This window comes from Vulpes vulpes, chromosome 16 (assembly GCF_048418805.1).
Source record: "Vulpes vulpes isolate BD-2025 chromosome 16, VulVul3, whole genome shotgun sequence".
Taxonomy (NCBI): domain Eukaryota; kingdom Metazoa; phylum Chordata; class Mammalia; order Carnivora; family Canidae; genus Vulpes; species Vulpes vulpes.
Window position 1 is genome coordinate 3659344 of NC_132795.1, and position 18372 is coordinate 3677715.

The window sequence follows — 18372 nt, forward strand, 5'->3', positions numbered from 1 at the left end:
CCTGATGTGGGATTCGATCCCGGGTCTCCAGGATCATGCCCTGGGCCAAAGGCAGGCGCCAAACCGCTGCGCCACCCAGGGATCCCAGATTTTGATTTTTAAACAGAGCTCACGCTGACAATGGTAAGGATGCTCTACTGGAATCACTATGGCAGGATAACAAAGGAAACAAAGTAGCAGCCTTTTTAAATTTTCTTACTATATAATTACACCTACCATTCTAATAAAGATGATAATTAAATTAAAAAGTAAAGCCACAACACCTTCTTACTACATACATATATAGAAGTTGTTGTCAGTGTAGTTTTCTTTCATTTTGTCGACCTGGTGTTAAGGGCCCCAGAGCAAATTGCCTAAATCTTATTCCTGCTGTCCTTCCTGCCACATCCTGAAAGCCTACCTTCCTCCTCTAATGGTTTCTCAATCACTTCAGGTCAACTTGGGCAGTGTTTTATTCTAACTTAAAGTTCCCACAAGATCTTTACAAGGAGAAGAAATAGAATTTTTTGTATAGAATATCATTTTAGATTTTTCTTGCTTTATATTAGATTGCTTTTAAAATAGCTTTTGGGATGAGCTTCAGTTCCATAACCATGTGTGTGGGATCCATTCTTTATGAAAGACTCCATGCCAGGTTCTCGGAGAGATGCCTGGATAAAGAGAGCAGATTTCTTAACTTCCAGCAATTTACAGTCTAGAAAAAAGGTAGACATATGTGCACCAACTCAACTTCAAAATGTCCTAATAGTAGAAAGGAAAGATTGATTCCACCTAAAATGACCAGGAGCATTATGAAAGCAGATCGTAAAAGTCATCTTGGGTTTGGATCATTAAGTTGGCATTGGCTCACATGAAGAAGGCCTTGGGTCTTATGCTACTACGTGCTGATGAGTAAGGCCGTATTTATCACTAATCCTTAGAAGTACTGAGGCTATCTGGAACTCTTCCTATTCTTTGTTACAAAAGTTAAAACACATCTGGCTAATTCAGCAACTTAATCAGTCAGAGCACTGTTTGGTTTTGGAAAATTGTGTTTAGTTGTTCAGAACGAAGGGATTGAGTGAGCACCTTGGAATACATTTACAGGATGACTGGCTGGGATAAGTAATCATGATTAAATTGTATTTTTCAAATGCAGAGTTTAACCTCTATATAGCCTGAAGTGAATAAAAATGGATCAAATTTCAAAATATACAAAAACTCCTTGGAATGTTGACCTAATTCCCCTTCTGATATTTGGCCTGGTTTAGCAAAGGTGAAGTTGACCAAAAAAAAAAAAAAAAAAGAGTTTGGAGGTGCCCTTAGGGTAAAATATCTGTATTGGTTTTTAGAGGGGAGCAAAAGTTCAAGCAAGTGGCACTTGAAACCTGCTTGCAAAGGTGTTTTTTATATCATTCGTTTTCAGTTGAGAATTTTTGAAGCTCATGAGCTATGATGATAAATGAAAGGGAAGGATTGAATTGAAAGGTCTTCATGTCATTCAATTACCCTCAATAAGATTCTTCCTACTTTAGAAGAGTGACCTTCTCTACGTTTAATACCAACTCAAAACAACTATTTGGGAATTCAATCTACAGCTCAATGATTGGCTTACAAATGTGTAACCCTGACAACTGTAGCAACTGAATCACAGTTATAATGTGCTGGGCGGGAGGCTTGATGCTCCAAATGTGGTGGTCAGCCAGCAGCGTCAGAACCCACGGAAGTTTGTTGGAAATGCAGATCTCTGGGCCTCAGCCCAGGCCTCTCGAATCAGATTTGGAGTTTTAAGATCCCTAGGTGGTTAGTATGCACATCGAACATTGAGAAGCAGTGTGCTAGGGTTTCTTTTTTTTTTTTAATTTTTTTTTATTATTTATTTATGATAGTCCTATATATAGAGAGAGGCAGAGACAAGGCAGAGATAAAGGCAGAGGGAGAAGCAGGCTCCATGCACCGGGAGCCCGACATGGGATTCGATCCCGGGTCTCCAGGATCGCGCCCTGGGCCAAAGGCAGGCGCCAAACCGCTGCGCCACCCAGGGATCCCTGTGCTAGGGTTTCTTGACTCAAAGGGAAAAATAAAGAAAAGCACTACATTCTGCAGAAATTTAGAGCTGGCATTGAAGAGAAACAGTACCGCACATGATTAAGGATCCATAGGAGTTTTTGCATGTGTTTTGCCATAATATTGAAACATGGTCATTTGATCAACAATCACTTCCATAAGGAAAAGAAGCACCATTTCTCTTTCCTCCATGGAGTTCTTTATGGCTCCACGTCACTGTTTTTGATAGGCCTGGGGCCTGCAGTTTGTCTCTGAGACAGAGACAAAGAAGTATCGCTTGCCGCTGACACAAACAAGAGAGTACAGCTCAATAATTCAACTGCCACCTGCCAATGCATCCTCGTTACACTCAACCTTAAAGATTCCACAGATCCTGGCTATCTCCCACCTGGCCTCTTGTGAATATTCAAAGGACTCAGATGAAAGTTGCTGATAGGGGCAGTCAGGACAGTGGTGAGTATCATGGGCCAGGAATTGCTGGCAGCTTCTCTCTGCTCACCATTAAGGGTTCTTCTCATCTATCAATGGTTCCTTTTGAACTTAGGCTCACAGGTGAATCCCATGTAAGAGTAGTTAGTATCTCTTGATTTCAGCACTCTCCGATGCTTTGAGCAATGGGAGTGACTTGTGAGCTCATTCACTATTATTTGGGAGAAATCAAAGTTATCCACAGATGTGAGTTAGGGAAGAAGAAAGAATCTTACCCACAGTCTGTGCTTCCCAAACTGTCATAAGCTCCAGGGAAAGAAAATGAGATGCCGGGTCCACTTGAAGATACCCAGGGGAACTCAGCCAATGAACCAGATGTTAGGATAATATTTATTAAAGGCAGTGTCTAAGCATATGAGTTTGGGTCTTTTATCTTCGATTGCACTCATCTTACCAGTGAATATAGCCATGTGTCTTTGTGTGTGACTGGATAGGATGTCATTGAAATTGCCAGGATCATTCATGTGGCCCATCGCCCATAGGTTCCCAGATATACTGCCTCCCATGAGGAAATCTCAGTCCATCAAAGCAAGCAGTGAGGTCACCTGTGTACAGGTAGTGCACCCAGCAAAGGCATGTGAAAATTAAGAGGGTGGAATTCTAGGGTTGCTCTCTATGAGGTCTTGAAAAGTAGTATTTTATTTCTCTGGATTTTGTTCCATTATTCTTAAAGTGATGAATTTCAAATTAGTGTCCCACAGAACACTGTTCTTAGGAAATTAAGTGTTAATACAGTGAAAAGATGCAAGGTTCATGACGTGAAATGTGAACATCCAAGGGGTCACACGGCATGTTGGCTCTTCCCTGATCTTTGACTCAGGTTCCCCCTCACTGTGCTAGATCTAGCTACATCCATCCCCTGGAGCATCCTGGAGAATGGTGTTGCAGATAAACTCCAAGATTTGTGACAGGGATGACATTTTGTGGCTCTGTGATCGTGGAGGCAGCCCATGTTCCTCCTTCATTTCTTTCTTGGTAGGACTGTCAAAAAAACCTTCCATAGTATGGGAGTCATTTACATTTTGGGCCATTACACACCAGATCTCCCGTGCCTCTCCAACTGTATATTTAGGTAAGAGCAATTAGCTTATAGTTAAAAGCCAACCTTGAATACAGAATGGGTTGAAATACAAATTGACCAATGGAAGAAGGCTCCTTTTGCATTATGATTCACTCTGAAATAAAATTCATATGAAATTTACACTCACATTTGAAAGAAAAATCATTTACTTGAAAGGGGAAAAATGTCTCTCCATCTATTATCAGACAGTTTCAAATGTTTCTGGGGCATCGCTTCTAAGAACACAGTCTTGTATCCCTTTTCTCTAAATAAATAATATAGTTGTGACACCATTAAGCAGGCCTGTTTTGTTGGGAAAATATTAAGATTAGAAAATTGTGTGCCTGTGGTGTTTGCACTAAAGCCTTATAATTGAGTGTTAACACATAAGAAAAAATATGCCAGTTCACTATATAACGCGTTCTGCTAAAATGAATCATTACGGTATAGGATTTTAGATTTTAAAGACTTCTGGGATCAAAAGAATTCTAGGTTAAAAAGATAGCCGACTAAGTTCTAATTTTTTATGGCTTCTAAGAACTGGGGCAGAATTAAAGAGAAATAATAAATTCCTACTCGGGTTTTAGCAGAAAATGATGCAAATGCACTTGGAGTGTCATTTGCACTGGACTCTCAAACTGCAAACCGATTGGCATATTTTTTTTTCCTCCTTTTCAAAACCATCAGTAAACTTTTCTTTTTCAAATGACACATCCAGTTCATGTCTACTTTTGGAGAAAACTGTTAAGTTATTTAACTTCAAAATGAGCTGTATCCCAGCCTTCATAAGGGCGGTTCCTGGAATCCGTCTAATTTTGAGTACTCATTCCTGGCTAGAGCTTATTATTACTAGAAGAATACGTGCTGACAGGCAGAGACAAAAAGGTCATGGAGAAGGTCACTTTTAAACAGAAATGTGATTTATATACTATAAAGCACTCTATTATTATTAGATAGAAATGAAAGTTCAGGGAAAGAATATGGGAGTTGAAAAGTCTCTTATTTCTGAAAGTTCAGACAGATTTTAGGAGGAAATTGTGCCATGAATTTCTATTTCACCAAGAATGAGGCTCCACGGTGAGCAGTACGGACAAAATTAGAGACAGATATACAAACCCAAGTAATTTTATTACGTTTTAGGTTAAACTAACTAAAATATTTGATTTAGTCTGGGTAGAGAGCAATTGCATTTATACACACAAAAAAGCGAATGTTTGCTTAAATTACTAATTATTGGTTTTGAAATGTGAAATCTGTCAAACACGGTGTTCTGTGCAGCTAGGAGACACTGCCTTTGCAGCGGTCAGTGTTTTGTATGTTTTCTGTATTGTTTTACTCTTCTGTTCCGCTGAGAGTGGGCAGGATAGGAGCGAGGGAGGGGGAGGGAGACAGAGTAGAAGGTGGTGGGAGACATGAGCCTTTACTGAAATTTTGAGTCGATGCTAGAATATAATAAATTTTCAAGAGTCAAAACCAGCTTTAGACATACACTAAACACTAAAAAACAAAAGAAGGCTAATAAATTAAGATGACATCACAAACCACAAAATGGGCCCTGTTCCTTGACTAAAGTTAAAGATGTCTTATTGGCACAGGCAAGAGGGTTTTCTTGCCTGGAGCATTATCCCAAGTTCTCCAATTGTTCCATCTGCAACTGGTTGACTATGTTTCACATTGGTGATGAATTATACTCCATTTCCTCAGCCTAATCCTTTTCATTTATTTATATTTTATGGAGGAAACATAAAAGGCTTCTTAGAAAAATCCAACTGTTTTTGATAAACCTTGTCATGTGCAAATAATGGAGCCTTGTCAGGGCCAAGCTTTTCTGGAAATTTATACCTTCTAATAATAATTAAAAGGGAAAAAAAAAAGAAAATCAGAAACAAATAAGAAATATATTGAATTGGATTCAAAGCATGTTTGTGGCTTTGAATCAGTGGCAATAAAGCATTTTCTATCAAAAGATGTTTAAACATGGCAGTGTAACTAAAATCCATGTTCAGCTTGAATTTTGGGTTTTTCAAATAGTGAAACCATGACTTCAATTTTTAAGCCTAAAGAAGAAAGAAAACATTTAGTTCTCAGTGAAGCATTATATTAATAGCCTGGATCAGAGGCAGCAGAAAGAGCTGGACAATAGAATAGACTATAGCTCCGTAGGCTGTAAAGAATCCTCAATGAGAGGTTTTCAGTTATTTCTAAAGAAGTAAAATTTATACGAACAGAAACATATATGTTAACTATTTATGGGACACACATATCTGGGTCTTTATTTTCTAAGCATTTTTTTCCAGTGTTAGACAACATGGCATCTCAAAATATAGGAATTTTTTTCAAAATATAGTATTTGATAAAACTTGGTGGTAATAATTCGTAATGTCTACAAATTGAATATTCTAAGAAAAAAAAATGACCAGTCGTATGTTGATCTCTTTTACTTCCTCATGTACTTCTATTAAATCAGCAGACTCTCTTCATCTAATTATAAAAATTCTGTTTAATACATTTCATTTGCCTTGAATACTAATGGAATATATTCCCTAGTCTTACCCCTACCTCCACCTCCAACAATAGTGTAGAGCTTTCCGTTTCTGGTAGTAGTTCTCAACACTGAGTGTTTGTTGGAATATTCGAGGGAACTTCTACACAGGCTGGTGTCTGCTCAGCTCAGGTCAGCTGAAACCCAGTCTCTGGGGGTGTGATCCTGGATATGCGTGTTTGTAGAAGTCACTGCCGGCGATTCTAGTGTACAGTGACGTGGAGCCCGACTGCTCTAGAAGGTGTTACCAGAATCTTATTAGAGTAAAATATTACCATGGGATCAAGAAACTTATGTTTATTTAAATGACCAGCATTTTACCCACTTTTCACCCTGACTGGAGGTTTGCGACAGGATAGGGGCTGGGAATTCATGAAGTTCTGACTTCATATCCAGACTGCTATTAACTTAAAATGTACTCTTGATCTTGCCTGTAAAACAGACTGAATATTAACTGTTTAGGGGTCTGTGGGTAAAATGAAACAAGAAAACTAAAGGTTGCCAAGAATGCTAGAGCTGGGTTTGGACTGCACTGATACATATGGATTCGCCAGGTGGACACCTAGTCCATGCAGGAAATTTGCAGGTGAAGGATGTCACTCGCCTTCTTTGTTGAAATGGCCTCCGTAGATGGAGGAACCACTCTGTGGTCAAAGGAACACATCATCATTTACTAATTGCAAAAGGAGAGCGACTTCTTGCAAGATACATCCACGAAGGCAAAAGAAACAAAAGCAAAAATGAACTATTGGGACTTCATCATGATAAGAAGCTTTTGCACAGCAAAGGATACAGTCAACAAAACTCAAAGACAACCTACAGATGGGAGAAGATATTTGCAAATGACCTATCAGATAAAGGGCTAGTATCCAAGATCTATAAAGAACTTCTTAAACTCAACACCAAAGAAACAAACAATCCAATCATGAAATGGGCAAAAGAGATGAAGAGAAATCTCACAGAGGAAGACATGGACATGGCCAACATGCACATGAGAAAATGCTCCGCATCACTGGCCTTCAGGGAAATACAAATCAAAACCACAATGAGATCCCACCTCACAACAGTGAGAATGGGGAAAATTAACAAGGCAGGAAACCACAAATGTTGGAGAGGATGTGGAGAAAGGGGAACCCTCCTTCACTGTTGGTGGGAATGTGAACTGGTGCAGCCACTCTGGAAAACTGTGTGGAGGTTCCTCAAAGAGTTAAAAATAGACCTGCCCTACGACCCAGCAATTGCACTGTTGGGGATTGACCCCAAAGATTCAGATGCAATGAAACGCCGGGACACCTGCACCCCGATGTTTCTAGCAGCAATGTCCACAATAGCCAAACTGTGGAAGGAGCCTCGGTGTCCATCGAAAGGTGATGGATAAAGAAGCTGTGGTCTGTGTATACAATGGAATATTCCTCAGCCATTAGAAACCATGAATACCCACCATGTGCTTCCACGTGGATGGAACTGGAGGGAATTATGCTGAGTGAAATGAGTCAATCGGAGAAGGACAAACATTATATGGTCTCATTCATTTGGGGAATATAAATAATAGTGAAAGGGAAAATAAGGGAAGGGAGAAGAAATGTGTGGGAAATATCAGAAAGGGAGACAGAACATAAAGACTCCTGACTCTGGGAAACGAACTAGGGGTGGTGGAAAGGGAGGAGGGCGGGGGCGTGGGGTGAATGGGTGACGGGCACTGAGGGCGACACTTGAGGGGATGAGCATTGGGTGTTATTCTGTATGTTGGCAAAGTGAACACCAATAAAAAATAAATTTATTATAAAACAAAAGGAGAGCACCTGTGAGATACTCCCTCCATACTGCAAGAGACAAATGAGACTTTAAGACCCACCAGCCACTTGGAAGATGCTTCCTTGTACAAAAATCACAAGGTCGGCAGGGACAAATACACATAAGTCCTTCCCTCCCCACCCTGGATCTTCTTTCCTTCCCAAGGAAATGAGAGTGAGAGATTTTAATGAGGACTCCTGTGCTTCAACACAGGGCCAGGCAAGAGACACCCTGTATTCACAGCCAGTAGTGGGAGGCCCTCGCATTCCCTGTGGTTGGGGGTTTCACCCCAGGTTACTCATGTCAAACAACGTGCAGAGGGCTGTCATCCATAGGTAGCCCACAAACGTTCCTTCCCTTCCAGCCCCCACCCCACTCCCATTTTCTCCTTCATTACGTCATTTTTGCAACTGATTGCTCAGGGCACTGCAGAGATTGTATTAACTTCATTAAATTGATTTTTTTTCTCAGTTCTGGAAGCTAGAAGTGTGAGACCAAGGGGTGAGCAGGGTTGGTTTCCTCTGAGGGCTGTGTGGGAGAACCTGGTGCGGGTCTCCTTGGCTTGTAGTTGACCATCTCCCCCTGTGTCTCTCCACAATCTCTTCCTCATATGCACGTCTGTGTCCAAACTTCCTCTTCTTGTTAGGACACCAATCACATTAGAGTAAGGTCCACCCTGATGATCTTGTTTGAACTTAATTATTTCTGTAAAGACTCTTATATTCAAATAAAGCCACATTCTGAAATAATGGAGGTTGGGACTTTGAACTTCACTGGGAGGGAGGGGGATGAACACAATTCAGCCCGTGACTTCGATTGAATCATGGATGAACAAATAAGTGTTTGATAGATAAAGAAAGAATAGAGAGATAAATATAAAAAACTACTTAATAGGTCAGCAAAACTGAGACTTTTTGAATTTTTATATGCAAAAAATTCCCCTAAACTTAAAAAAATGATTAAATTAAACCTTCAGTTTCAGAGGAAACTTTGGTTTACTTTTGTTTTTAGAACTTCTGGTTGTATCTCTATGAGACAAGCATATTCAGAAACCCTGAATTTTATACATAGATTTTTTAAAAGATTTTATTTATTTATTCATGAGAGACACAGAGAGAGAGAGAGAGAGAGAGAGAGGCAGAGACACAGGCAGAGGGAGAAGCAGGCTCCATGCAGGGAGCCTGATGTGGGACTCGACCCCGGGTCTTCAGGATCAGGCCCTGGGCTGAAGGCGGTGCTAAACTGCTGAGCCACCCGGGTTGCCCTATACATAGATTAAAAAAAAAAATTCCATTTTTTTTTCCTGGAATAAGAAAAACAGGATTAAAGGCTCAAACACAAATATTGTGGGTTGCTTTTCTCATAAATACTTTCCAACTACGGAGGATAATAGCCTTTGCTATTTTTGATCTCAGACATCTCCTTCCTAATCTTCTGTTACAAGTGATTTCACATTTAATTTTTGTTTTTTTAATTTTGACTCTGAATGTGAGCCCTGCAGGTCCCTGTCTTGTGGGCAGCATGGATCCAGGAGTAGCTAAACTGGGAAAAGGTAAAAATGACCTTACACCTCCATTCGTTTGGGGGAAGCATCACGTAAGTGAGAAGAGCAGAAACAGTCATATCAGGAATGAACATACTAGATCACACCTCTTCATTTCCAAAGTGCTTGAGGAAAGCAGCAGACTGTTCTGGCGTGCGGCAAAGATGAGTTTAGTCACTGATGCTTCCAGCAGATGTGGATGGTGAAGACAAATACAAAATATCACACCATTAAAAATAATTTTTCTTTAGAATCAGAACTACCATTAAAGTCAATGGCTTCATACAGCATTTCCAGGTTTGTTATCAATAGAATTTCGTATCTGAATCATTATGACTAATATTGTAAATAGAAAACATCTCTAAGTTTCATGGATAAGGTAAAAATAGGCAAAATCATGAAACTTCTAGAAGGTGTCATTGCCTGTGTTTAGACTATTTACCAAGATCGACTGTGTAAAATTTTCAAATGTATATAGGTAGTAGTTTTGTTTCATAAGCACATCTAGCAAAATCTAAATAGTTGCTGTGGGCCAGGAAAAAAAAATCTATTGCCATTTACTGTTACCTTGCATTCTAATTTTTTTCTTAATTCCTCTTTTCTCTATATAATTACCATTGGACTGTGGGATTTATAGCAATGACACCTATACTGGAGTTTTTAGTGACAGTAAAACTAGATGTTTATCATTGAAACTGAATTTTACTAGAGATCCATCAATATGATCTTTAATTTTTTTTTGAAAATTTATTTATTTATTTGAGGCAGGGGCAGAGGGAGAGAATCGTCAAGCAGTTTCCCACTGAGCTTGGAGCCTGATGTGGGGCTCCATCCCCCAGCCCATGAGATCATGACTTGAGCCGAAACCAAGAGCCAGATGCTCAACTGACTGAGCCACCCAGGTGCCCCATGATCTTTTAAAACATGAGCCATAATCATTTCAAACTAATTTTAAATCTTAATTATAGTTTTCATTTTTAGCTGTATGCATAGCTCTGGATATAGATAAGCAGTAGCTGATCAGTAGCATTCCAAAAGTTATTACAAGTGGAGAATATGTTTTAAAATAATGATGACAATGTCTCCAAGTTGGATATAAATCATTCTGAAGTATCCGAGTTTAAGCTAGATTTGGCAAGGCTTGGCAGGGGATAGAGGGTAGGAAAAATGAAATTTGCCACTGTTCCTAAAATTCACTTAAAAAGACAAATTTTTAAATCTTCTGAAATTTTGGAACTCAACTTTTCCCATATGACATTCCACTTTACTAGCAACTGCCCACAGGTCCCTCCGAAATTCAAAAATGTGTTCCATTCTCCATTCTTGTACTTTTAATCATAAAACTGCATTCATTCACTCAGGCTGGCACACAAATGCTTCTACCTACACTACCGCCCTCACACATTGTTTAGCTTCTAATTGATTTTGAAATCGGAACATTTTCGAGTTCATTCACATTTGCTAAATTTTAATTCACATGTGTCAATTGGAAAACATAGCTCAGTAACTTCCAATAAAAAAGGAGACCCTTCACAGGGAACAGAACACATGCCACAGACAGGAAGGGTTTGATAAGTAAATTCTTTTGCTATTGATTTGGGGAAATTTTCAAGCAGCATTTGAGATTTGGAAACATGTATTCTCCTTTCAGATACCTTAACACTTCAAAAAAAGAAAAAAAAGGCACCCTTCAGACTTGGGCTTGAGTAGCAAGCAAGTGCCTCCAGATGAGAGAATTTCCAATTTCCAAACAGGTAAAATTCTCACCTGGCAATTTGGAAATTGGAGTTCTGAACAGCTAAATAATCAAATAGATCTGCAAACCTCTCAGTGAACCCTAGCCAACTCTTAGATGAGTTTTTAGCAAACCTGGGCTGAGTTTGGAGAAATTCAAAGCAATTTTATGGTTGCAGATGGAAACCAGGCCCAACTCAGCAGTTTAAATGAACCCGAAACTCAAGGGCCATCTCAAGGGGTCTGAACCCAAGCAAACCAAAACACCGTAATGATTCCCAGGGAACACTGGAAGCCCTCGATGCATTGTCTTGGCAAAAGCGGAGCACAGATTTGTTTTATATTATTCGAAAGTGGTAAGTGAGAAAATTAAAAAGATTTCCTAGATGGAGTCTGTGGAAAGTCTGTATTATTCAGAAGCCAAATGAAGGAACTAGTAGGCATTGCTCCCATGGCACAGTCTTTTCAGAAAATAATTGAGAATTTTAAACTACTATGACAATGATATAAAGAGATTAGCAGACGTAGGCCAACATGACTCTTCTAAACTCAAAATAGTACAGATATATGGCTACAGGACTTCGGGGTAATAGTTTCCCATAACCTTTGTCCTAGGAATAGAGTATCAGGATTGAATCATTTTGCTCATAGTGTCTGACATCTGCATTTGAACCTCATTCCAAGTGTTTGGGTTGACCACCAGGTTCCACATGATGTCGGGTCAATGCCTTGCATGCTTGGTGTAGCTGAATATCCTTCTTATTTTGAGAACACCTGGAATCCAGGCAACTTAGAAAAGGAACTCTGACTTCTGGAAGATGGTTTTAGCTTCTTCCTAAGGACAATAACAAAGTCAATAGTTTACAAAAGAAGGCTCTGTGTGTGTGTGTGTGTGTGTGTGTGTATGTCTTTCAGTCATGTCTTCTGGTCATCAAAGAACTGTAGTCTGGAAAATAATTTTTTATAATTGGGCCAGCTTTGAATTCCCAAGTCCATTAATTTTTCATCTTGGTGACTTTAGGTTTCATAAGTTATTAAAGATCAAGGTATCCTGAATTGTTTATAGGAATGAGTGGAAAGGAGTGTGCTATGTACTGGAAACTAGGTGCTCTCACTTGATAGCTATGTCTTAAGATTTTTGTGAGAATTGAATGAGAAAAAAAAAAAGCTCCTACTAGATAGTGTGGGCTCGATTAACAGTTAATTCTCCTCAGTATATTCATCATCATCACCATCATTGCTATCCTTCCTCTTCTATCAGAGATCATTGCCATGAATCCTCATGCTCTCAATTGCCTTTGGCAAAAAAAAAAAAAAAAGGAGGTATAGGCAGAATATGTTTTCTATGCTGCTTCCTCCCATTTCCCATTCTTGGCCTCATTTCTGGAAGTGCTGTTCCCAACCCTCCCACTGGCTGTTGGTAAGTATTCTCATGCTTTTTTTTTTTTTTTTTTTTTTACCAACTTGTCTATTAAAATTCTTCCAGATAGTCTCTAATATACATGTGTCAATCTTTTCTGTAGAAAAAAAAATGGCTACTTGCCTTCAGATAGTCTATGAAACACGGCATAAACAAACTTATCTAATATATTCATAACAAATGGAATTAGAATATCTGGTGTTGAGACCCTGGGGTTACTTTTTTAAAGCTTTTTGCTCATCCTCCTGCCCCTGTATTCTAAAATGTAGAGAGAGTTCAGAATCCCTGCCTCGCACAAATTAACATGATTCTACCTACATTACAGAAATCCAGAGGTTCTCAGTCATTGAGTAGCCATACATTCATTAAAAGATTGTTTTGTCACAGTACATTTTCCTGCAGGGGGCTTTCCAGTAGGGAGAGAAGGCTAATATTTAACAAACCTCACACATTTTTATGTCAAGTTCCTATGGGCAGCATCATTTGACAATCTGGCTTACTGTGGGATCCATCAAGCCCTCACCCAAGCAATGAATTGAATTTGGATTGCCTGTGGTCCATATATATAGCTTGTGAGTCATTGACCTAGAAGTTTTAGTTTTATTATTATAAAAAATAAATTGAATAGAAATGTTTTTCTCCCATTACCCATATTGCTTAAAGAGATATCTGTAAGAAAATTTATTCAGTTAATATTTATTCAATGTTTACAATAGTCAAGGCATTTTGCCCAGTGCTAGAAATACAGAGAGAAATAAACATTATTCCTTTTCTTATGTTCTCAGTGGAGAGGAAAACTGCAGACTGGCAGGATCTCAATGTTGTTCAAACTATCGTGCCTAACTTGGAAATCAGAACGGTAAGTTCTCTAGAAGAGAAATATATATATTAATGAATATTATCAGAAGATAAATACATATTAATGAGGATTATTATCAGTCTTTTTCTTTGTAACCAACTTCTAAAACTCCTAGAAATATGGCCATATCTATGGAGTTCAAATGAGAGCAGAAAGCATTGTCATCCCTTTTGATATGAAACCTAACTCAGATCATATTCCCTAAGAACAGAGCCTGAGGCAAAACATCCTAAAGCAGGAGGAGTGAGCGAAAAAGGTGAACAAGGCAGGGAACAGTGGAAAGGGAATATAAGATGGGGTGTTCCTGAGATGGTCACAACTTCAAGGGTATACAGCCAGTTTCTAGACAGCCCGTATGGAATCACCGCTCCTTGGCATCACAGTGCTTCATGGGGAAGTTAGAGGAACTTAGCTGACATCTTCCCATACCTTGTCTCTCACTGGTCAATGTCCCCCTCACTGTCTTTGATCTCCTAGATTTCAAGGTTATGTACTTGGGGATCCTTCTGACAGTCACTAGGGAGACAAGATTTCGTGTCTGGCTGCATGGTACTTTCTCTAGGTCTAGAAATAGTAGAAAGATTCAGAACTTTCAAAGGCCAAAGTAGACACTGGAGCTGCTGAGACTTTGCCTCACTGAGTGTGATGGAAGTCATGCCAGTGCCCACACCTCTTCACTGAAGAGGCTGAGATGAAACGCTGGTGAAGATGGCCAGGCTTGTCCTTGAGCAAACAACTGAGGACTCAGGATGAAGCCAAGCAAATCTGGGGAGACACAGCATTGATCCTGATACAGATTTCAAATCTCCCAGGCAGGGGTAAGGACTGTTTCCCAGTGAGTCTGATGCATGGGCGAGTTGCCTTTACCCACCATGAAATTCCTCCAACAGGGTCAAGTTAACCAGGAAAGGTATGGACTACAGCACTGTTGATTTCTGGACCAAAACTCCATTTGTCTCTTGGGACTTAGAACCTTGCTTGCTTGAGATTAATGAGTTTTAAAATAGAACCAGAGAGGTAGTTCAGGCTCACCAGTTCAAACCCTAGTTCTTCTTCCATTCCTGCAATCACTTCTCAATCTCTGACTTTTTTTTTTTTGCCCCTCTGCCTACCCCTTAGATACCAATATTGTATAGCATGGACTTTCCTAAATTTTGTCCTAAGAAATACTCTTCCATAAATATATATATTCCCTAACCGTCACTCCCCATCATTCTAGGTCAGTTCAGTTAACAAAATGCTATTTGCCTTCTTGCCCTTTCTTTCTTTCTTTCTTTCTTTCTTTCTTTCTTTCTTTCTTTCTTCTTTCTTTCTTTCTTTTTTTTTCCACAGGTTTTAGTTATTTGTTTGAGAGAGAGAGAGAGCAAGCCCACAGAAGGAGAAGCAGACTCCCTGTTAAACAGAGACTCTCGACACAGGGCTCGATCCCAGGACCCTGACTTGAGCTGAAGGTAGAAGCTTAACTGAGCCACCCAGGCACCCCATTATTTGTTTGTTTGTTTGTTTTTGAGCTTGCTTTATCGAGCACTTGCCAGCTGCTGAGCATTGCCCTAAGCCCTTCCATTCATTATCTCATTTAATTTTCCTGACAACTCTAGGAGGCACCTGTGATTACTACCTGCCTTTTACAGACAAGAGAACTAAAGAACAAAGGGGATCAATACCTTTATAAGTAGCAGAACTAGCATCTGAGCCTCCACACCCCTGCTGCTCCATCTTGTGTGCTCTTAAGCATTACACTATAGCTTCTGTGCACCTTATCCTGGGAGAGATTCTAAGGAGTTGTGCAGTAAAGAAAAGTGGTTAACATTGTTCAAGCCCATATTTTCTAAACATCTTTGACCACTTTATTTTATTGCATTTGCTGCTGAGACAAACCTACTGATCCCCTGAAGGGTAAAGTTCCTTAAAACAGAGTTTGGGGATTACTGCCTTAATGCATGGCACTTGGTTCTCTGTTCTTTCATGTCTTCATTCTTGGTGATCCCTTGTATGTTCTCTGGTGGCTTTAAACTTGATTCAAAACAGTAAGAAGATTCGTGGTGATACATTTAGGGTTTCTGAGGTTTCAGAAAGCTGCAAGCAAAACCTAGAAGGGCCATGTAGTGATAGAACGAATTTCACAGTGTCTGCTCAGATGCCAAGTGGACAGCAGCCTGCTTGCTCCTGGTGGCTATCCCAACTGAGGGTCTATTTGACATCCATCCACCATCAAAGGCTTCCCTGGTATCCCAATTACTTGTGTTAATGCAGATGATGGTACAATAAAGTAGCAGAAGCATGACCAAAAGTGTGACCAAATTGCTTCCATATCTCCATTCTGCAGAAACGTTGAATCCGTTGGATGCAGGTATAGTGTGCCCAACCAGCAAGCGAGGGAGCAAAGGAATTAGTGGGGAGATTCCCAATAGTGATGGTCTTGCTCACACTCACTTTATTGATAAGCTACACATACCAAAAAGAGACTGGCCATTAAAAGTATTCTAAATTTAGAATTGCTGTATTCCTTAGTAAGTGCCCTTACCCTGGATGTGAAGATGCTCCGTTGCTGAGAAGTACAAGGAAGAACCCATTTCAGGACCAAAGGGCACAGAAGAGGCAGAGGAGTGGGGGTAAGATAAACTTCACCCATAGTAGCACACTGTTTACTGAGCCACAGTTCCAAGTTTAGAAAAGCCCTTTCTTAAGGTAAATTTTCCAAGGGCCAAAGAAATATAACTTCAATTTGAAGGATGCCTGGAGAGAAAGGAATCTGATTTTAGGATTTAGGATATGACTGTTCTAGCTTGCTGGATTGTCACTATTTATACTCATACTTAACTTCGCTGTAGCTTCTGGGTATTTCTTATGTCATTAAGTACCAGTGGTGCAGCCAGGAGAATAGAAAGCGAGACACTGCTTTGTTTACTCTTGTGCCATTCAGTGTTTCATCTGGCAGCCCACAGGAGACCTCTGGCTGCACTCACAATGATGGTGACAGAAGTTTAAATAAATGCAGGAGGATCCCACCGGTTTGCCTTGTAGTAAATCTGAACGCATGAATGGAAAGTCTCTTGGAGGATTCTTTTTCATGGATGTGAAAGGAAGCCACTGACATTTTATTTTAGTTTTGTGTTGGGAGCCAAGGTAGGGAGAAAACTACAGACAAAGATGCAAAGATTCTTTCGCTAGAACTTAGCTAAGTTCCTATCACTTTCATCCATCTCATTAGAAGTTGGAAAACACAGACTCTTAAACACAGCAAAATGCTAAATTTTCTTGGATAAAATCCATTGGAAGTTAGAGCTGTAAGGAGCCCTACTGACTGAATCTAATTTGCTTATTTTGTGAGTCACTTGACCTATCTTTCTCAAGGTAACATAGCTAGTTGGTGGCATCTGTGAGTCTAACTCCTTGGCCAAGTGACTTACACCACACTCATGGCCTCCCCTGCCCCTCCATAGTTGAATTCTCTCCTGGAGTCTGGAGAGATTTAGAGCAAGTTTGGAAAACAAGTGCTTGCTAGAAAGCATGCGTGCACGACACAAAAAGACATGTACCAATGGATCATGATCTCAAGGAGCATAATGTTTCCAGGAGAACTTGATTTGATCTTGCAAAGGGGGTCTGCAGGAGCACCTACACTCCCTCCTTTCAGACAAATTGAAGACTGCAGTTTTGAAGTCAGCACCAGAAGCATCAGGAGCTTTTATTGAATACTGAGGCAGGGGTTGCTGGGCTCTGGAATTTAATGACCAGAATTAAAGAAGCTGTAGATCTAGAGGCCAAATAGAATGTATGGAATTAAAGAAGCAAGACCATAAATTGTCAATCTGAAGCCAGGCTGAGCAGGAGCATCCACAGACAGAAGCAATGAGATGGAAATCCAATGACAGAGAAAATTTAAGTGTTAATTATCCATAGAGTTAAAGACCTACAAGGATGAAAGGACACCTCAGCACCTTTTTATCTGCTCCTCCAGGCCTACGCAAGCAGAGAGGTACCCCCTCCACACTATCTGATTGACACAACCATTCAGAGATTCTCTCTGCTTGAGGGAGAGGGAATGAAACTCTGATTCTTTCCCACTCCCCATTCTAAACTTTATGGGCTTTTCTCTTCATGTTTATTTTTGCCTGTTGGCCAAATGACATGGTAGGAACCAAAGGATTTCCATCATTATTCATGACTTTACAAGGATTACTGTGAAGGGACAGTTGACTCAGCATCCTTAGCTTGATCAAGCGAATTCACATGAAGCCAGATTATTTTTCTCTTCTTTATGATCTGCTGTTCCCATATAAAAGTAAGTTGAGGTAGTTTTAAATGTCCATTTAAAAAAAAATTATAGCCACATTCAATGGCACAGTTCACTCTACCTTCCCAAGAAACATGGTGAATTAATAGTTTAAAATCTTTCATATAATTGAAATCATGTCATCTTAAAGTCCTGGTTTCCATAAAACAAATACCAATCTATTTTTTGTGAACCTCATCCTTTAATTTTTTTCCCTGAGATGTTGCATCTCCTACATTGCCACCTTATGTGATTGTTGATTTATGTATTTTTAAAAACAGGTGAGCAATTCTGATTAGATGTCACTTCTAGGCATAGTACGGACAGATTTGTGTCTTAGCTGCTCCTCTTTTGGTGCCCTTTTCTATATTCAGCCATGTAACCGTAGGGATGACTAATCAATCTCACCTTGTATTATATGAGTACTGAGACACAGCCTGAGTGGTGCTAATAAATTCAACACTTGAGGGTTGATTGACAGGAGGGCTTCTTATTCCATGACTAGCTTCGTATAGAGCCATCCTGGGACCATGTACTATGAATCATAAGAAGCATGGTCCCAAATCCCAAAACCTCATCATTTTGAGGAAAGTGATTCAACCTTCTGGA